The sequence below is a fragment of the Chionomys nivalis genome, chromosome 3, assembly GCF_950005125.1.
Source record: "Chionomys nivalis chromosome 3, mChiNiv1.1, whole genome shotgun sequence".
Classification (NCBI taxonomy): domain Eukaryota; kingdom Metazoa; phylum Chordata; class Mammalia; order Rodentia; family Cricetidae; genus Chionomys; species Chionomys nivalis.
This window is the reverse complement of record NC_080088.1, coordinates 9,218,358-9,240,557: the sequence shown is the minus strand read 5'-3', so window position 1 is coordinate 9,240,557 and position 22,200 is coordinate 9,218,358. Positions and strand designations below refer to the sequence as shown.

The 22,200-nt window shown below is 37.5% G+C and overlaps 1 protein-coding gene across 1 annotated transcript in view; it reads right to left on the bottom strand.

Annotated features, from left to right (window-relative positions):
* Nucleotides 1–21,638, bottom strand: part of LOC130871708 (keratin-associated protein 20-2-like) — a 114,184-nt gene extending 92,546 nt beyond the window's left edge. Inside the window, exon 1 of the mRNA XM_057765269.1 lies at nucleotides 21,579–21,638. The gene's annotated coding sequence lies outside the window, so the exon portion shown is untranslated. The remainder of the gene's footprint in view (nucleotides 1–21,578) is intronic.
* Nucleotides 21,639–22,200: the final 562 nt, after the last annotated feature.

The window sequence follows — 22,200 nt, the reverse complement described above, 5'->3', positions numbered from 1 at the left end:
AGATTTTAGAAATTTCCCTATGAAGTGGTCATGGTTAATGTTACATTAAAAAAAACCCAGATATTATTATTCTGTTCAGCTAATACTTTCTGGCTGCAAGCATTGTATCAGACATTTGAAATCAGCTACTGAATAACAAGCTGATTCTTTCCATGGAATTGTCTGAGGTCCTCTGGGTGTTTTAAGGAATTATCACCACATTTATTTCATCATAGTTCTAGAATCCAGAAGTCTCATATTCTTGCACGGGGTGAAATTAAATCTGTGAGGCCTGGGTCTAGCCACTTATACTTTCTGAAGACTACAGAATTCTAAATTTGGGACTTTAAAAACGCCTATCTGCATATAGAGCACATTCTCTTTTCTGCTTCTACCCACCAAGCCCTCTGTTTCTCTTTTGAAAGAATAGTAATGATCATGTTTACAACCCATACTCATAATACACACCAATCTTATCTTCTCAAGCTTAGATTAACATCTAAAAATACTATTATACAAATAAAGGGATATTGACAGGCTCCAAATATTGAACATAATTCTTTGGAGAACTATTATTTAACCTCCTATAGTTATTCCATCTACTACATGAAACTAGAAACAGGCAATTCACTTAGTGATATATACAAGGCACAGTAAACTAGAAGATAATAAATGATGTGGTAGGCCATAGACTATGGTTCCAGGGGTTGGGGACAAAAAGCAAAAGTAATATTTAGAATACCTTCTTGGAGTGGTCTTCATTGAGCCTAAGGAAGGAAGAAAATGGGTGAGCTATACTTATATCTGCAGGGAAAGTTTTCAGTAAGCAGAAAAACTGCAAGAGAGAATTCTTGAGGAAGATCCTCCTTAAGTTCTTGAAACGTAAAAGGACCCATCATGGCCACCATAGAAAAAGTGCTGGAAAAAGCAATAGGCACAGTTAGGAGATAAGCAAAATAAGGACCTTGCAGGCAATTGTACAACTTCCATTTTTAGAGTTAGATGAAAAAGCTTCAGGGCTTTGAGAAGACATGGGGACTGACTTATATTCTAGAATTTCACTTTGACTGTTGTGTTAGAATTGGACTGCATGGAGTAGAAGGCGATTCCTGGCCTTGTACAGATCTTAACAGTCACCTAGATGATGGAAGATACACAGCAATGAATAATAATAGTAGACAGAGTCTAAAAATACAGTCAATATTGTTTCCTGATAAACTGGACATGAAGGAGAATTATGATTTTACCAGCTTGTTACATAAATTAAAAAAGAGATGACATTAGGCAGTAAAAGGTTAGGGAAAAGAAATTATGAGTTCTTTTTTATTGATCAGAGCCTTGTGGACATTTCAAACAGGCAGTTGGCTACATAAACTGGGAAAATACATACTTAGAACTTCAAAATTTCAAGTAATCTAGATTTGTAAATTATTCAAGAAGTTGAGAGTTGTAGGAGGCCACTAGTTAGTTCCCAGCTGATCAGTCCCAAAATAACCACACAGAAATTGTATTAATTAAATCACTGTTTGGCCTATTAGCTCTAGCTTCTTATTGGCTAACTCTTACATATAATTTAACCCATTATTTTATATTTTACTAAGAGGCTCATTGCCTACTGGCAAGGTTTCAGCAAGTCTGTCTTTGGCAGCTCCATGGCTTCTCCTTGACTCCACCTTCTCACTCCCAGCATTCAGTTTAGTTTTCCCCACCTATCTAAGTTCTGCTTTGTTATAGGTCCAAAGCAGTTTTTATTTTATTAATCAATGGTATTTACAGCATACAGAGGGAAATCCCACATCACATCCCCTTTTCTATTTAAATAAAAGGGAAGGTTTTAATTTTAATGTAGTAAAATTACATATAAAACAAGATGGGTATCATTAAGGAATCAAATGAACTCTCATTGTGATCAAGAAGCAACCAGACTGAGAAGAGTCAAGAGACTCCAGAACTGAGATGGTGGCACTACAATGGCAGCAAAAGGCAGAGCCACGAGAAGGGAGTCTTGGAGAGATGAACTATGAAGTAGGGGAAGACAAAGAATGGGATTCATGCAGTTAAAGGAAAAAGACAGCAACAAGAAACTAAAATGCCTACTAATTATTGATGACTGGGCAAGTGAGCTGAGGGTGGAATATAGATCTAGGGATTTAGCTCAAGGACAGAAATGCAGTATGCAATCAGCTGGGTGCTAAAGGGAAAAACTAACTGTGGTGAGTTACAAGTCATAGACCAGTAATCATTTCACTCAACTATTCAGGTGATGTGGGATTCCCCTCTGTATGCTGTGAATACCATTGGTTAATAAAGAAGCTGCTTTGGGCCTACTGCAGTGCAAAACAGGACAACATGGGAATTCCAAGCAGATAAAGGAGGAGAGAGTGGGTGGAATCAAGGAGAAGCCATGTAGCTGCAGTAGGAGACAGACATTGGATGCCAAACGGAACTTTACCAGTAGGTCACAACCATGTGGCAACACACAAAATAATAGAAATGGGTTAATTTAAGATATAAGAGCTAGTTATCAATATGTTTAAGGGATTGGTAAGGTGGTGTTTAAATTAATACAGTTTCAGTGTACTTATTTGGGGTCTGAGTGGCTGGGAAATGAACAAACAGTCTCCGCCTACATTCAGTCTTTGTATACAATAGCATCTCATTTTCTGCTGAGTTTTGCTTCTTTGGGTAATTTTAATGAAGAGGCTAAGTGGTTCTTGTCTTCTTAAAATACATATGTTTTTCCAATGAATTTCCAAATGTAAGTTTTACTTTTTACAATTATCATCAGGCTGTCAACTTCACTCTGAAAACCCAGTTTTGTTCCTCTGGACTCTGATGACCACTTATCCCTCATAGGAGCATTGTTCAAGGGCACTTCCTGCCTCAGTATCACCTCTGATCCATAGCAAGCAAAACAATGAGAGCAAAGTTGTATTGATTCCTACCAGGGAAAGGTCTAGTGAGAATACTTTAAGATAAGCCCTCTAGGTAAGCTAAAGATTCTGAATGCTTTTCAACACACAGAAAAAATATACTTAAGACAGGTACTAAGGTAAAACGGGTAAGTACAGAGGTTCTATGTATGTTATCTTCTGGTAGACATCTGGATTTTTTTATTATAATAATGTCTTGTCTTACAACTCAACATGTTAATATTATGAACTACTTAATTCTAGATTTTCCATAACTTATTTATAAAAGGTTTTAAAATTATGATAATTTTTAATATGTATGAAATAATAGGGAACAAATAAAATGGGAAATGAAAATATAGTTTCAGAACTGATATCTCACCTGAATTGTCTAGGAGCTCGGTCTAGGAGCTATTCAGCTCTAATTACCCTCCAAGCTTTTATTCAGGTTTTTATAACAGAATAGAGAACTTGTATTATCTCAAGCTGGTATCTGAGACCACCACCCATTGTGTTTCTTTTCTAAAATTTCCAAAATCTGGGCCAAGTTTAAGGTACTGGCTGTGTTGTACTGACTCTGTAGTATGTGTGTGTGTGTGTGTGTGTGTGTGTGTGTGTGTGTGTGTGTGTGTGTGTGTGAGAGAGAGAGAGAGAGAGAGAGAGAGAGAGAGAGAGAGAATCATATAGCAGTATTTAGGTATTTTTAAACCAATATTTGTTCTGTTATTGCTGTGAAAATCATGTTTCCAAATATTTTGTTGCTTTTTAAAGATAGTGTATATTTTTTATTTTGCCTTCTTGATTGATATATTGATGCTTGATAGCATATTTTAAATAGAACTATATTAAACTCATTAATCCTTGAATTTGTGGATTTGAAAATGTAAAAATACAAATTACAAATGTTGATTTTTCTCCTTGTGTAGTTCTTGGATTATTCCTTTTGTTATTTGGGGTTTGGGGTTTATTTGGTTTTGGACTGTTCCAATTAAGAATCAAAAGTTCATTCTTAGTAGAAGGTGATCCAACATGTTCACCCATAGAATTAAAAGTAATAAAGGGTTTATATGTCAGTTGAAAAAGTTGTTTTATATGCCCCTGATATCATTCTTGTATTAATGTAATGCAAAAGAATTTTTTTAATGGCTACATAACAATAACACACAGCTCTCTACCATGGCACTTCACGGCACTTTTCTTCCCATCAAATTGCTACAATGTAAACTATGCCTATGAATCCAGAGCTCAAAAAGAGAAGGCTTCCCAGAACCATTACCATTAGACCCTGCTGTAAGGGATCCAAAATACCACAAAGCTTTTGGACAGAAAGCTGAAATTCTGTATTCTGTAGATATAAATATACCAATCGGTTGTATGTAAGAAGAAGCATATTGCCTACATAGGAAGTAATTGGTGGTAATAGTCATTTTCTGCTGAGTAATTATTGTTTTTTAAGCACCACGTTACATTTTATTTCCTTGCCATTCTGGACTAATAGGAAGCACTGCCATATGTTTTAGTCCTGTGATTCATAAGGTCGAGGACACATCTGTTCCATTTTTACTGTGGAGCACTAAATACAACCATCAGCACAGGAGTGGTCTTAATTAATATTACACTAAAAAAATTAAACACATGAAATTTTTCTTTCATCTGCTACTGGTGCTTTCTCCTTAACTATGTACCTAGGGAATTATTTGTGATATTTTCATGCTATTTTGGAAGTGCTGCTTAACTATAACTTAGACTATTAAAAAGTGAATAAAGTTCAAGGGATGTTTTATGTGAGCCAAGTTCTCCACCTAATCATCCAACCTTTATAAAATTTAAAATCAAACATAGAAAAACATGAAAAAGATGCTTGTGTGGTTAAAGGTGGGTAAGAGGGGTGGTAAGGATGCAGAGTGATAGCATGGTGAGCATGCAGTAATACATCTCCAAAAGTGTCTATGAACCAATTCATTTATTAAAAACTTTTAAAGAACTCTCAAATCATTATTAGAAGTCTTCATTATTTTGTCATATGTTGATATCACAAGAAAATACAGTAGTTTGTTTTAAAACTTATAAATGTGTCTTCTCACTGATCTTGAAACTCCTGGTCACTCATCTCCCTTTTGGATGCTGTTTTTAGGCTTCCTTGTTCTGATCTAAAATTGACATGGAATTCTATTTCTGTCTGATCTCATTGGGTTACACTTTCCTCTTTATGATAGTTTTAATGAGAAATTTCCCCATGGGTGTTGGGAAAGGCTGTTCATTCATTTCTGGCTGCCCAGATATGAAATCATCACATAGAAACTATATTATCTGCAGTACTGTTTGGTCAATAACTTAAGTGTATTTCTAGCTAGCTCTTATATCCTAAACTAACCCATCTCCATTAATCTGTACACCACCACAATGTTGTGGCCTACCAGCAAAGTTCTGGCAGGCGCCAGTGGAGGGTATGTCTCCATCAGTGGCTACATGACTTCTCTCTGACTCCACCTTCTTTTTCCCAGCATTCAGTTTACATTTCCAGCTTAGCTTTACTCTGTTAAATCATTGGTTGAAAGCAGCTTTATTCATTAACCAATAAAAGCAACACATGTATAGAATGACCTCCAGCACCACCATGGGGTCATGCATTTGAACAATTGATCTCAGTTGTTGGTGCTGTTTAGAGAGATTGTGGAATCTTTAGAAAGCAGAACCTTGTTGGAGGAAGTATATCACTAGAGGGTAGGACTATGGGAGGTTGTAGCCTTGCTGTACTTTCTGTTCTCACTCTCTGCTTCAACTGTGTAAATGAATATGTAATCAGCCAATTTCCTGTTTCTGTTACCCTGTCATACTCTTGCTATCATAATGAACTTTATCCCTTGATGGAGGAAGGTCATTGGCTAATAAAGAAACTGCTTTGGACCATTTGATAGGCCAGCTTTTAGGTGGGTGGAGTAAACAGAACAGAATGCTGGGAGGAAGAGGAAGTGAGCTCAGATGCAGGGCAGCTCCTTTGAGGGACAGACGCCATGCACTCCTCTCCAGAGCAGAAGTAATGAAGCAAGCCACCAGGTCAGACATGCTGAATCTTTCCTGGTAAGACTGGTGCTACACAGATTATTCGAGATGGGTTAATCGGGATATGAGAATTAGCCAATAAGGACTAGAGCTAAAGGGCCAAGCAGTGTTTAAAAGAATACAGTTTCTGTGTAATTATTTCAGGTATAAAGCTAGCCGTGCAGGAGCCGGGCAGGACGAAAACCAGGCCCGCAGCTCCTACTACAGAATGGCGCCCAGACATGGGGCACTGAATCTACAGAAAGCCTGAGAAAGCTTAGGAAAGAATAAAGCATATTTTCTTGGTAGCAGCAATTTCTGGGTTCTGTTCTGCTTGCTAGAGGCAAGCAAGCGCTCTCATCTAAGAGAGGCTTCCTGACTCAGCTTTAGCTGCAAAAACATGCAGCTCTCTTAAGAGGTCCTGCCACAAAACACTTAAATGGTATTGATAAAAGCTGAACGCATGCTTTTCGGTTTTCAGCCGTAGCAGGAAAAAATGAGCTGTTTAAGAATGCCGTTTTTCTGGGTCGTCCTGCCAGGGCAAACTCTGACTGTTTGAGGCAGGAGGTCAGCTACAGAGAGAGCATTTGAGTGTTGTAGCTTGTTTGCTGGCAAGGACCTTGAAACGCCACAAAGTTGTGGTGATAAACATGGCTACAGCCGGTACCTCCACCATGAGGCTGGAAAGCTAAGGAATGGGCTGGATCTAGCCGGCAAAGCCACGGCTTTAATCCTAGCCATATTGTTCAGTAATTTAAAGGCTCGTGTGGTCAGAAAAAGAGAGAGATACAGTAAAGAGAGATTCAAAGACAAAGAAAACTTTAAATGATTTACAATGTACTTAAAAATATATGCAGACTAAATGTTAAAGTTCTTTAAAAAAATAAGGAAGAAAGAGAGTAGTTGGGTGTGGTAGTACACACCTTTAATCCCAACACTTGGAGGCAGAGGGAGATTGACCTCTGTGACTTCAAGGTGTGGTAGCACATGCCTTTAATCTCGATGCCTGGGAGGCAGAGACAGATGGATCTCTGAGAGTTCAAGGACAGCCTGGTCTAAAGAGTTATTCCAGGACGAAGATATACAGAAAATATAAAATAAAAGTAAAAGTAAATGAAATAGAGGTTAAAATAAAGCCATATGAAGATGGAAAATACGATGAGAATCTTGATACTATATGCTATTATGCTCTGTTTGAATTGTTTGAATGCTGAGGAAGGAGCAATAGATGCTAAAAGATATTTGTTTATAAATGTTGCTGAACTAATCCAAGATAGATATTTTCAAAATACCTTGACTTCAGAATTTGGATCTAAGGATATGATACTTTGGAAAAGAGATTCTTCTTTTGTTTTCACAGAGAATGAGACTCTATGGATTGCTTCTTTGATCACAATATGGTATGATAGACCACGCCCTCCTGAAGGGTTGCTGTGAACACCCTTAAAAAATTGCTTCGCTCAACTGCCAACTGAGATGAACCTAGCAGACAGGTTATCCCATAAAAGACCCGAATAACAGTGCCCCCATTCAGCAGGAAGCAGTTTGGAGAGAAAAAACTGCGCCCATGTTCCCATATATTGTTTATAAATGTTCTTTTACATTTAAAGGGGGAGATGATATAGATGTGAATAATTTGCATTGATATGAATCTTGGTTTACTGATATTAATTTAAGGTCAATTTTATTATATGTATATGTATTTCTGATATTGATTAAGGTATTGTGATTGTGTAGTTCACTCAAAAATGTAATGTATATAGGTTGTTAATGGATAATTATCAATAATAGTCAAGTTTGTAGTCATGTTAGTTAGATTTTCCAGATGTGTATGCATATATTTCAGATAGGCATTCATCATATCTTTCAAAGGCTAGAGAATATGGTATTTTAAATGTTTTAATAACTTAGGGTTTTTCATGACAATGAGACACTCTGCTCCTGGCAGCACCAATCCACTTCAAGAAGAAGATGGGCATTGAAGAGGCAGCTTATGGAGTTTGATAGCCATTTGGGCAAGAAACTGCTCTTGCCTGGACTGTTGCATAAACTGGACACAGAGAACCCACAGAGAGAGGACTACTGAACTTGCCTAAAGGTGAGATGACCTTTTGGGGTTCCTGATTCATGAAGGAGTCTGCGAGACATTCTGCAGGATGCAGCAGATAGTGACTGAACTGACTTTGAAATTTCCTGCTTCATGGAAATGTCTCTGGATACTATGGGCCTGTAGGCCGAAGATGGATGCCCCAATGGTACAGAGAAACTTTGGGTGACTGTCAAGGCAGCGAAATGTCTCTGTCATTTCTAGAGTTTGAAAGTTGCTTATTTCTTGTTTGCTTGGGTAATATTGTATCCTTCTCGAGTCTTTGATGGAGTTGAAGAATAGTTAGTTGTAGTTATAGTTTTCCTTTGTTATGATAATGATAAGATAGATGTAAATATTGTAACTGTAATTCTTACTTGATAACTGTTTTGTTATATGTAATTTTACTATGTTAAAGTGAAAGCCTTTCCTTTTTGTTTAAACAGAAAAAGGGGAAATGATGGAGGAAGGTCATTGGCTAATAAAGAAACTGCTTTGGCCCATTTGATAGGCCAGCCTTTAGGTGGGTGGAGTAAACAGAACAGAATGCTGGGAGGAAGAGGAAGTGAGCTCAGATGCAGGGCAGCTCCTCTGAGGGACAGACGCCATGCTTTCCTCTCCAGAGCAAAAGCGATGAAGCAAGCCACCAGGTCAGACATGCTGAATCTTTCCCGGTAAGACTGGTGCTACAAGATTATTCGAGATGGGTTGATCGGGATATGAGAATTAGCCAGTAAGGGCTAGAGCTAAAGGGCCAAGCAGTGTTTAAAAGAATACAGTTTCCGTGTAATTATTTCGAGTATAAAGCTAGCCGTGCAGGAGTCGGGCAGGACGAAAAGCAAGCCCACAGTTCCTACTACAATCCCTCTGGACCATGAGCTAAAATAACCCTTTTTTTCCGCTTAAGTTGCTTTTTTTGCCACAGTATTTTATCACAACAAAAATTAGCTAATATTCTATCATTCTACTGCTGTTAGTCAGCTTCATGTGTTTTAACCAAAAGGACTTGTTTCATTTTGATTGCATAGATAACTTTGTTTAGAGAAAAAAGATCCTAACATTAAGCTTTAAAAAAAAAAGTAACAAAGATAATACAGGAAAATTGATCTAGTTTTGTTCTGCTATTTTACTTTCTGTATTGAGAGCTTCTAGCCAACTGATGAACAAAGATGCAAGCAAGTTAAGGGATTTTTAAAATTTCAAATTTTAATACATAACTCAGATTACCATTCAGCAAAAAACCATTTGGTTTGCTATTTGCCTACTTATCAATCTTCTAATTCAAAGGCCTATTTAACAGATAGAACTATATTTTCTCAAGCTCTTGACTCTATACTTGCAAAGATTACCATTTGATACAAAGGATATATGGGTCCACATTTTAAAAGGAAGGGAGAAAAGAGAAACCAATGGAAGGAAAATAAATATATGGATTTTAAGTTCAGTATTTTAGTTTGCTTCCTACTTCTGTGATAAGTACCATGTCTAAAAGCAACTTGGGGAGGGAAGGATTTATTTCATGTTTCATCTTATAGCCCATTATGAAGAAAAGTCAATGCAGGAACCTGGAAGCAGAAACTGAGGCAGATGCCAAGGAGGGCATTGTGCATTGGCATTCTCTCCAATGCTCACTCAACCTACTTCTTTATACAATACAAGATTACCTGAACAGGGTGGAACTACTAAGAGAGGGCTGAGTCCTCCCCCTGGATCGCCAACCAAAAATACGCATTTGCGTACAGGCCAAGCTGATGCAAGAATTTTCTCAAAGTTTCCTCTTTTCCTCTTCCCAAATGATACCACCATGTGTCATGTTGGGAAAAAAAAAAAAAACAACTAACCATCACAGGCAGGATGCTGTGAAAGCTAAGAAAAGGAAAGAAGTATGTATACACAGATGATGTGTAGGTTTCCTTTGGTGAGGGAGTTTCTTTGAGTGAAGGAAGAAGAGTGGTAAAGTCTGTAAAAATTAATGGTGGAATTCAGACGTATTATTTCTCCAAATACTTTTTTGAGGAACTTTGACAGGTCAAGTGCAGCCATATGTGTTGTGAGAGCAGACAACAGAAATGGACAGAGAGCCTAGAAGGTACAGGTAAAGGCTGTAATTTGGCACTTAGGGAGCCACCTGGCTGAGCCTGTCTGAAAAATCATGAAGAACCTTCCTATTAACCACAATCTGCTCTGCATAGTGGCCTATCCCAGTCAGGCATTCCCCAGTATCAGCTCTCTACCTTCACTTGAAAGAAGAAACCCTGCCTAGTGCCATTTCCCACAGTATCCCAGGTAGGAAGAACACTGTACATGGTCGAAGGAAAGATGCAAGGGGAAAAAGTCACCAGGAAGCCGGGCGGTGGTGGCGCACGCCTTTAATCCCAGCACTTGGGAGGCAGAGGCAGGCGGATCTCTGTGAGTTCGAGACCAGCCTGGTCTACAAGAGCTAGTTCCAGGACAGGCTCCAAAACCACAGAGAAACCCTGTCTCGAAAAACCAAAAAAAAAAAAAAAAAAAAAAAAAGTCACCAGGAATTTACCTTTGAGTTATTTCTTTCTTTAAAAATAGTCAGAAGGAGAACATTGACTGTACATTAAGCAAGATCTCCTATTTTAGTATTGCAATCTATGTGTCTCAGTATTAGAAAAGAATAAAGCACCATAACATTACTAAGGGGGTGACACAGGAAGAAAGAGTGGGAAGATCAGAGACAGAAGTCTCACTTCATGTCCTTGAAAAAGAAGTGCATGGGCTCTGTGAGTCTCTCGAGCAGCAAGAATCTGGGCACCACCCAAGTAATACTGAAGATACCTGTAAGTTCTAAAAACAAAGGCAGAATAAACACTGAATTCTACCTTTAGCAAAGGTCTCTGCCTTCTACAATTGTCCTAGATAATTTAGCCAATCGGTATCAAGGCTCTGTTGATTTCACTCAATGAGGATGTCTTCAATCATCACTGTTTTCCAAAATGCATAGATTTTCTTGCTATTATTGTTGCATAAGAAAGGTGTGAATCTTCATAGATAGTAGAATTTTCCAATAGCCCAAAGGGTAAAGATTTGGATACTTACTCAATATAAAACAAATATCCAAACTGTTTTTCTAATACACCTTAATTGTTAAGAAGACTAAAGACTAATTTTTTGTTGTGTTCTAAAGAGAGGGTAAAATAGCCCTTGCTGTTCTGGAACTAGCTCTGTAGGCCAGGCTGGCTTAAAACTCACCAAGATCTTCCTGCTGGGATTAAAGGTGTATACCAACACCGTCCAGATAAAAATACTAATTCTTATCTACTAATTTATATATGGGTAAAATGTTAACTGAGAAGTTTATAGTTTGTACTTTGTTTGGATTGGGTTTTCACAGAAACCCCTAGAAATCATAGCATTAAATTTTCATGGGAGCCCCTAGAATTCATAGCATTGGGCTTTCACAGGAGCCCCTAGAATTCATAGCTCTGGCCATGTTTTAGATAAGCACACTATATTCATATAACGTACAGAGGAGGGAACTATGAAAGATGGTAAATACTTCTGAAAAAATAAGTGTTATTTGCACTCTGTGGCTGTGAACTTGTCCTGCATGGTCTCTGGATGTGCATATTATGAGGACTGGTGACAATTTGTGTTCCTTTCTCAGCTCAAGTTTAAATCTCGCTGCAGGACTGCACTTTTCTGGCTGAGGATTACATGTTTTATATACATCTGTTTCCCTGGTACTCCACATACACACTCAGCATATGTGTTTAGCATTTAATCTCACTGCAGCTTTTGTGAAGTTCTCATCTGACTAGCACTGGAGAACTAATGCTTCTTCCTTCCAGACACTACTGCTAACCAACTGTTTATCCTTGAGAAGAATAAACAAGTTCAGATTTTGTATTAAAGAAGACTTTGAGGTAATAATATTAAAACCACCAAAAGTTTATTCTAAGAAATTCATGTTTATTAAAAACTTTTAAAATTTGAAGGTACATCTTCCTTTAAAGTAATTTTCTTCCAACTGAGCTATCGAAGGGCCCAGTAATTTTCTTCATGGTTCTCTTAAGTCAACCTGTTAGGTGATTCAGGATAGAATACTTAAAGTCTGAAAAAAAAAGTAAATATCAAATCAACATCCTCCATTTTGTTGTACCTCAAGCAACAAATCCTTCAGGAGGAGAGAGAAAAAGCTATAAACACAGTCTGTCCTCCTAACATCTATTAGGGTTGATGGAAGTAAACTTGTTGGATTCTGACTCATATTTTGTGATTGTTAAAGCCATGTCTTTCCCTATTTTGAGTCATATTCTTTATTTTGGCTTTTTTTATATTTATTTATTTATTTATTTAAGATTTCTGCCTCCTCCCCGCCACCACCTCCCTTTTCCCTCTCCCTCCCCCATCAAGTCCCCCTCCCTAGTCAGCCCTAAGGGCAATCAGGGTTCCCTGCCCCGTGGGAAGTCCAAGGACCACCCACCTCCATCCAGGTCTAGTAAGCTGAGCATCCAAACTGCCTAGGCTCCCACAAAGCCAGTACGTGCAGTAGGATCAAAAACCCATTTGATGTGGGAGTGTCATATCAATCTGTTGATTTCATTGGTTAAGTAATAAAGAAACTGCTTGGCCCTCATAGGTTAAAACATAGGTGTGTGGAGTAAACAGAATAGAATGCTGGGAGGAAGAGGAAGTGAGCTCAGATGCAAGGCAGCTCCTCTCAGAGACAGACGCCATGCTCTCCTCTCCAGAGCAGACGCGATGAAACTCCAACCCAGGATGGACGTAGGCTAGAATCTTCCCGGTAAGCGCACCTTGGGTGCTACACATATGAACAGAAATGGGTCAAGCAGTGTTTAAAAGAATACAATTTGTGTGTTTTTATTTCGTGTCATAAGCTAGCTAGGCAGCCATGAGCCGGGCTGTGGGAAGAGGCCCACAGCTCCCTACTACACCCATTGTCATTGTTCTTGAGTTCTCAGTAGTCCTCATTGCCTGCTATGTTCAGCGAGTCCGGTTTTATCCCATGCTTTTTCTGACCCAGGCCAGCTGGCCTTGATGAGTTCCCAATAGAACATCCCCATTGTCTCAGTGTGTGGGTGCACCCCTCGCTGTCCTGAGTTTCTTGTTCGTGCTCTCTCTCCTTCTGCTCCTGATTTGGACCTTGAGATTTCAGTCCGGTGCTCAAATGTGGGTCTCTGTCTCTGTCTCCTTTCATCGCCTGATGAAGATTAATATTCAGGAGGATGCCTATATGTTTTTCTTTGGGTTCCTATTTGTACCTTGAAGTGATTTTTTTTTCTTTCATCAAGTTTTTATTAGCATATATTCAGTGTACACAGAGAAGGGGTTTCATAAAAAACATCTTCATTCAACTTTATTAGGAACTTCAGTTATATTCGCTCTCCACTTCCGCCTCCCACACACTTCCTCTTTCCCAAATAGCTTCCATTTTTCCTGCCCTCTAGCTAAGAGAGGGTTGGAGCTCTTAGGTGTCAGAGAGTAGAGGAAGTACCATCTTTTCCCAGCATGGTATTATGTGGTGACTCCACTTATCCAGGAAGTTACATATGGAGAGAAAAGAAGAAAATAGGGAGCCACCGAGGTGCAGAGAAGAAATTGGACACCAGGCACAGCTTTGGAGCTGTGTAAAATTTTCTTTCATAAAATGTCTGATGAAGCATGTTTTAGTAAGAAAGATATTTTTGCTTTGTGAAATAAAAATCTCAGAGAAGAGTCAAAGTAAATAAAAAGCAGAGACATCCCTGATCCTATTTATTACTGTCTGTCTTACTTTGTTGTTCTCCAACAATGCTTCCTCTACAATCTTATTAAAAGATTCATAACAAAGAGGTCACAGTTATAGTTTTCAATATGAATAACACAAATGCATTTCTGTGTTAAGGCCTAAACAATTTCTGCTTTGGAGAACTTCATTTTGTTTAGATTGTTGCCATGCAATGAAAAATGTGGGTACAGAACTACATTAGAAAACAGTGTGTATGGGTTGGGTTATACATAAGAAGTCCCTTATTTTATCTGGTATTTCAATCAACTTTCATTGATAATATGGCTTCCCAAATAAGTAGAGAGAATAATATATGTGATTGAACAGGAAGAATAATATTTCTGTACTAGTAATTTAAGTTGGATGAATAGTAAATATCATTTGGTAAAGGTGTTATTTGTAGACTGCTTATATTTTTATTTAAAGTGGAAGTTTTTATCATTATTGTTTCTAATATTTTCAAAAGAATAGTGAATATCATAATTCATAGATTATAGGTACATAGCTAAAACATCACATTTTTTTATTTCCAGTGATTTCCATATCATGTTATATACAAGTATATGTGTTTATCAAATTAAAAAACAGTTGTGATCAGATGCTCTCAAGTTGATTTCTTTGCAGTGGAGTACAGGAACTTAGTATGCTCTTTATTATTGAGAGTGATTTCTAAAGTGCTCTTTGTGGTTATGTATTGGTAAAGGACAAAACAGAAATGATGTGAATACTTTCTGTATAATTTACTTTGCCAACAGCATTTGAGTTTTATGCTGAATTTGTCTTGAAGGCATTATAACAAAATACAGGAAATAAAAGGAAAATGAAAGTTAAGATGATAACATTAAACAGGAGGTCAGAATCCAATTCAGGGTTGACATTTTAAGATTTCTTTCTCTACCATGAAGTTCCCAGATAGAATCTAGGAAAGGCTGAATAAACACGCTATATTTGTATAATACACAGAAGGAAGAAACTATGAAAGATAGAAAAAATTCTGAAAAATAAGTGACTTTCTGCAGTCTGTTACTGTTACCTTCCTGTTCTGCCTGGTACCTTTGAAAGACCACAGCTGCTGTTAAACGACCAACCTCTCCACCAACGCAAATAATCCCAATCAGACCTAATTAAAAGGTACCCTTGTTTAATGGCTGCCAGCACTCCTGGATGACCCTGGGAAAACACTAAGAGAAACAGAAGAAAAGGGGGAGACCATGGGGAACCAGGAGACCACATGTTCATCCTCTGGGGGGCAGTTTAAACAGCCTGTGAGAGTGGTCTTGACCTCTCTTGAGGAGGGGTTTCCTAATCCTCCTTGGGGAGGGGTCACTATTAGGCAGGCTTTCTCGGAGGTGGAGTTTGAAATGAGACAATTCCCATGGGAGAGAGCTTATGGCATGAGCTGGGAGAAGCTCCCAGCTAACTATTCCAGACTCTTTGTATAAAGGGGTGCCAGGAAGCTGAGGTGATGCTTCCTACCAAACAGTTGTGTCCTGCTTGAGTATCTGAATAGTCTGTGACTGTTCTTGACAATACATTTTAAATTTTATTTAAATGTTATTTATTTTATGGGTTGTTTCTGAGATTGAAGGAATGTTTTCCATTATTGTAACAAATCATGTCCCCAAAATTCATTGCTATGTTAGCCACATATGTCTTTACTTTCCCTACCTGTCCTTCTGGTACTAAACACATGACCCATCTTGCATTTAACTTTATCTGAAATTGAAAGACCCTCGTTTTCAAGGGCGGTAGGAGAAATCCCCCAGTCTCAATAATTCAGGTCAACAGATGCAATCAGCAAGAGGTGTCTTTATTGATTACACAGGCACCTGTGGGTGCAACAGTAGCTTACACCAACTGCACACCCCGGGCAAATTCAAACAGCCATATTTATAGGGGAAAATGATTACATAAGAGGGTAGTATAGCACAAGCATTTCATTGGCTCTCAAATTGGTGGGCTTAGCTCATCCTGGGAATGGCCCCATGTCTATTCTCAAATTTCCCCAAAAAACCATAAAGACAGATAAAACACCCTGCAGCGAGTTGACAGTTTAGATAGGATATCTTGGGGGGGGGGGTGGAGTATCCCTTCTCCTTAGTCCCGAAAAACCACAAAGCTAGATATAGCACTCTGTCTCTCTCCTTAGCCTAGTCAGTGAGTCTGCAACCCATAGATATCCAGTTTTAGCATCAGCTGAGCCCGGGGGCCCAGTTAAATTTTCAGCAGAGTTTAACATAGTACATGGGCACGGGGGTCTTTCAAGATAAAGTTCCAACCTCTAGAAGCTGAACATTTGTCTTCTGAAGAGGCCAATCTGAGATTTCAAGATTTGGGTGAAAGTATTGTTACATCAGCTCCTCTGCCTACTAAACGTTCCATTTAAATGCCATTTATTTGTAGTTTTAGCTTTGGACTCAGATAATTTATAGCATTTGTCAAAATACTTGCTTTCTTGTCTCTCCTGAACTCTCTGTCTTATCTGCTGAAGCTGTTCTATCCTTGATCACATCCAGAGCAGTATGGTTTTTAGCAACAAGTATTAACTCTATGTTTGAGTTTCTCTGATGATGGCAGAGAATGACTGAAACAAATTTGTTATTCAGACCTGTGGATGACCCCCAGTGGCAAAGGGTTAACTTGCCTATCCCTTGATGACCTGCATTTATTTGTCACACAGTCTGCATATTTCAGAAGGCTAAGACCTTCTTTTAGGCTATTTCTAGAGAAAACATTTTTTTCTAGTAATACCTTGCCTACAATCCCTTTTCAAATGATATTGCTTACCACAATGAAAAACATCTGACATTTTGATTTTTCTTAAAAAGTCTTGAAATTACTTCTCCTATCAAAGCAGCTCCATTTTGTGAGATCCAACATCAGCTGCAGTTCTATTCCACTCATCTATTGGGGCTGATCTTGCCTTTAAAGAAAGACCTAGTCACCCTTTTGCATTCTGAATTGGAATTTTCAAAAGTCAAAGATTTAAGTAATATTCATCTAACTTATGGTTCTGATACTATTCTATTTACAGCAGAAATAAATCCTTGTTAAAAAAAAAAAACAAACAAACAGTGAACGCTTCTTTTGGGCCTTACATAATTTTAGTAAATGACTCAGACTTCTTTCCTGATTCTTCAACCTTGTCTCAAATATTTAAGGCTGCTAAATGACATAAGGTCAAGGTGCAATCATTAGATTCAAACTGTCTTTGCAAATCAGTATATTGACCTTCACCTAGCAGCTGATCTTGGGGAATAGTAATGTCTCTAGCCTTATTTCATTGTTATGTGGCCCTAGCTTCCTCTGTCTATCATGTTTACCATTGTTACAGAGGACCAGCTTCCAATATTACTCTAGCCAAATCTTTCTAATCTGGAGGATAATTCTGCTCTGAGTTGCCCATGAACTTAACATATGCTTCACATAGGGTGAATGCATTCCATATGAAATGATCCACTTCCTTAAATCTCCTCAAATCTAATACTTCTATAGAATTCCATTTAATTTCTGCATAATCTCAGGGAGTGCCTATTGTCTGCTGGCCATTCTTATATAGTAACCGGATAAAGTAAAGTTGGTTTTATAATAATTTTGGATTACACCCTTCAGTTTTATCATGCATTGGTGTGAAAAGTTCTTGTCTGAATTACTCTGTCTGTGTCTGAGTATTTTTATTATTTTCTTTATTAAATCTTTCTAAGGCTTGTGTATTATCAGTAGTAAGTCTTTCTAAAGCTTATATATTATTAGTTAAATTTTCATATTTTGTACATTTCTAAACCCACTTTATAAAGAATAAAATATGAATTACCAAACTGATAGTAATCACAATGGGCATTGTATTAATCCCAGCTAAATCATTAATATCCTCATTTATTTTTTTTCTTTTTCAAGCCATCCATAGTACCATTATGTAGAGTCCTAACTCCCTGCTTTATCATATTTCCCATTCTTATCATGGGAAAGATTGCTATTTTTAAGATGATTTAACTCTCTCCTAAATGACCTCCCCTGTAATTCACCAAGGAGCACATCTTAAGACATCAGTGCAATGATCCCTGAAAGACCCTGAGAGCTTCAAGCGGGAGGACCTTACTGATTTCAGGGGCATTATCAGTTTAATGGTGATCTCTTTGAACAGTTAAGTCAATCTAAACCTCTTTATGGTTGTACTGATGTAGTATCACATACATACAAAGGCCCATGTCTTAAATATTCATTTTTGATGAAGGTCAGTAGCACCTGAATCCAATAATATGTACAATCATCAAAACATAAATTTTTTAAAGCCCTAGAGAGTTCTCTCAGACCTTTATCAGGTCACTTTGTACCACAGTGACCATGACTTTCTGCTGATATTCCCAGAAACTGTATTTGCACATCTAGACTATCATGTAAACATAGTTTTACTTTTTTCTGGCCATTGTGACTAATCCCTGTGCTGTTCCAAGATTCCTTGACACTGCTGAGCTTCTCCGTGTGTCTTGGTATCTCAAAGTGCTCCTTTTTCTCATTTTCCTCTGGATAATAGTTGCTTCTAGTAGGTTGCTTCTTTAATATTTTTAATAACTTTCCACATGAGAGAGCTGAGATATGCAAGATTTTTTAAACATAGTTTACAACATTGTTTGAATAAATACCTAGGAGCAAACGTTTTCAATCCTAAGCTGTTTTGCTTAATAAGAACTGTAATGTTCTCCAGAGTGATATTTTTTATGCCCACTCAAAATGTGCATCATCTGATGGCTCTTACATTTGTTCCACTGCCAGATATTGTTAATTCTGATTATTTTTAAGCATCCTAGTGAGTGTGTGATCCTCATCACAACATTTAAATTTGCATTTCCATAATAATGAGCAATACAGGAAACTTTTTCAAATGTCCTCTGTCCATTAACATATCTTCTAAAGAAGTACTTTTTCATTTTTAACTAAATTTTGTCTTAATCACTAACTTTTCTAAAGTAACTTTTTTCAGATATATATGAAAACACATTTCTTTCTGTATATGACTGTCTTTCATTTTTAATAATACTTAGTATACTCAGATACTTTTACCTTTGAATCCAAGCATCAAATATTGTGCATGCTGTATTTTTTTATAATAAAAAATCTTTGTTTACTTCAAAAAATTGCTTTTTTATGCATTTAATTGTTTCAAAATTTTTATCTAATGCTGCCCTCTAGCATGAGTAATCTTCACAAATCATTTCTTCTAGAAACCTCATGGCATCATAGTTAAATTTTTTCATTCTTTTATAGTAGATAGATGATAGATAGATGATAGATAATTTTGATCATTTCACTCCCTCAATACCCTCTTATTCTCTTGTCCACCCAGCTACCCACCCACAACCCTTACCCACTCACAATCCTTACCCACTCACAATCCCTACCCACCCACAACCCTTACCCACCCACAACCCTTACCCACTCACAATCCCTACCCACTCGCCTATCCAGTAAACCTTATTTCCCAACAAGTCTCTGCTCCAACTTAAAGGAATTAGTTTTTAAAAGAATTAGTTTTTAAATAAATCTGGATTCCAACTCAAATCAATTTTATATTATGTAAATGATAAATCAATATTTGCACTCAGCATTTCTACTTGATTTTTAAATTTTTGTTGGTGCTATACCTCTAGACTTTGGATTATAAAAACATTAAAAAGAAAAATAATTAACTTGTTTGGTTAATTAAACACCTGAAATATCTGTTTTTAATGAACCACAGTTGTATAATACGCTACAAGCTTACATATTACTACATGTTGTATTAACTTTGCTGAAGGTTTTATTTTCTTATAATTAAAAGCTCTCCAACTTAAGTGTAATCTTCATTATGTTCTGTTTATGAAGCCTTCTTCCAATCACCAAGCATTTTGAAGGATGGAAGATTTTTGAGGTTTTTATAAAGGAACAATATTTTACTGAGAACTATTGTTTAATGTCATAACCTTACCATGGTTTAGGAACTTTCATTTTACCCATAGGTCCTTTGATTACAACATTATTTGTGAGATATAACAATGATCTACTTTCTCTCAGTAAGATGGACACCATTATATATCCTTTATCAATTTTTGTATGTATAAATGTGTGAGTGTATAAACATGTGATGTACATGCCACAACATGTGTGTGGAAGTCAGAGTGACACCTCAGCTGTTATTCCTCCCCTTCCACTTAGAGAAAAGATCTTTGTTTTTCATCACTGTATAACTGAGGTAGGTGGATTGTGGGCTTCCAGAGGCTCTCCTGTCTCTGTCTCTGACATGATCAGGATGGTGGGTTCTGGAGATCTAACATGGTCACATTTGCACACTAACACATCCTCTGAGATATTTCCCAAACCACCTTTGTTCATTTTTCTGTATTTAAAAATATATAGCTAATCAATTGGTCTTCATTTAAAAGAGAAAATATATTGAATATGAAAATTAACTCAAATTTTCATGTACAGTATCAAAGACAAAAGTGATCATTTCAGTGATCACTTCATTTACAAGCCAATATCTAAGAATCTGGCTCAACTCTATTACCTGGATTTCAAAAGAGATGTAATTTCACATGAGAGCACACCTATTGACTTTTCACATTTCAAAATCTTAGAATCATCAATCATATGTCCAGTCTCTGTGAGAAGTACATCAAAGTCAGGAGTTACAGGGACTTTAAAGTCAAAGAGGTTCGTACCATGCAATGATTTACCACTTCTTTGGTGGTGTGTTGTTAGGACTGAGGGTGATATACAATGGATCTTTAAGGAACTAAATAAGAGTCAATAATCAGTGGTGATACTCCAGAAGCAAATCTCCAAATCTTCCATAATCAAATGTTTGTTAGTCACATAGCCATAAAACCATCTTAGCCCCAGCCTAAATCATTAATATGACACAGCCACTGCCATCACAAGAGCCATAACCACAGTTCCCACACACACTTCCACAGTGATGGGAACGTATAGGGTCAGGAGATGAAGAGGCAGCTGGCTCATAAAAGAACCTCTGAGGACTGAAGCATAGCACACCATCTAGGGCTTTCTGTGTTACCAGAGGTCTGAACTGGGCAGTTCACCCGCATTTTGTCTTCCTGTTCTCACATAAAAACTCATCTCACAAAAGCTTGCTGTTGTTTCATTTTGTCATAAAAGTTCCTCTCAATTTATGAACCTCGGTTTTCAGTTACTCCAAACAGCCGCACACTGTCAGAAGTGACTTGTAGTATCCGTGCCCGTGTTCTCAGGAAACAACACCACAAATACATATTCCACAAGTGTCAGGGTTCTAAATAACGCGTTGCCTTTCTCTCCACTAATCTATAATTATATCTTGTACTGAAGTTTAAACTGTGTTGAATTTACTGCTGTATCTCCTAAACCAAAAGTTGGCTTCTTGCCTCTTCATTATTCATTTTCTACTCACAGTTGATTTAAAGCCAATTCATTTTTAAATTAATCTGTGTGTTATCCTCAGTCTCAAAGTTGAAATCCTAGTACATCCATGCCTTCTGCCTCATCCCTCCCACTCCTCCAAATCGTTTGCCTGAAAAATCGGGAATCTTTAATATTTACTATTTCTTACTTTCATTTCATCTCTATTGTTGTAATAGGAGCGGCAGGGCTGCGTCCCCGGCACCCGGCCGCCCGCATGGCTAGCTTATGCCCCGAAATAATTACACGGAAACTGTATTCTTTTAATCACTGCCTGGCCCATTAGCTACAGCCTCTTATTGGCTAGCTCTTACATATTGATCTAACCCATTTCTAATATTCTGTGTAGCACAACGAGTTGGCTTACCAGGGAGGATCTTAACCTGCGTCTGTCTGGAGTGGGAGAATCATGGCGACTCCTTTTCTCGGCTTCTTTCTCCCAGCATTCTGTCTGTTTACTCCACCCACCTAAGGGCTGGCCTATAAATGGGCCAAGGCAGTTTCTTTATTACTTAACCAATGAAATAACAGATAGAAAGATGACCCACCTCCATCACTCTATATCTTCATATTTTAAAAGGCACTTATATCATTTACACTTATCAGATTCCAATATTTGTAAGTTGTAAAAAAAGTATCTAAGATTAGAATCTAGAAACATATGCCAACACACTTATTATTTTCCAAGGAATTCAGTCATTAAAACCCCCATTGACTACATTGTCATCAGTGAACCTCCAGGTCTGTTTTGTCATTCCTAATCTTCCACATATGTCATGAGGGTTCAATTTCATGATACCGAACCAGAACCTTTCTATCAGGGTCTTCCTCCAAAAATAATAAGACTCCACTTCCAAAAAATACCACAATGACCCCTGGGTCTGTATCAATTTTATACATAATTTTCATTAAAATTTTAATTATTTGATAGAAAGTGAGCAACCAAGCTCCTCAGAAATGTGCAGTGTATTTCTTTACTATCAATGTCA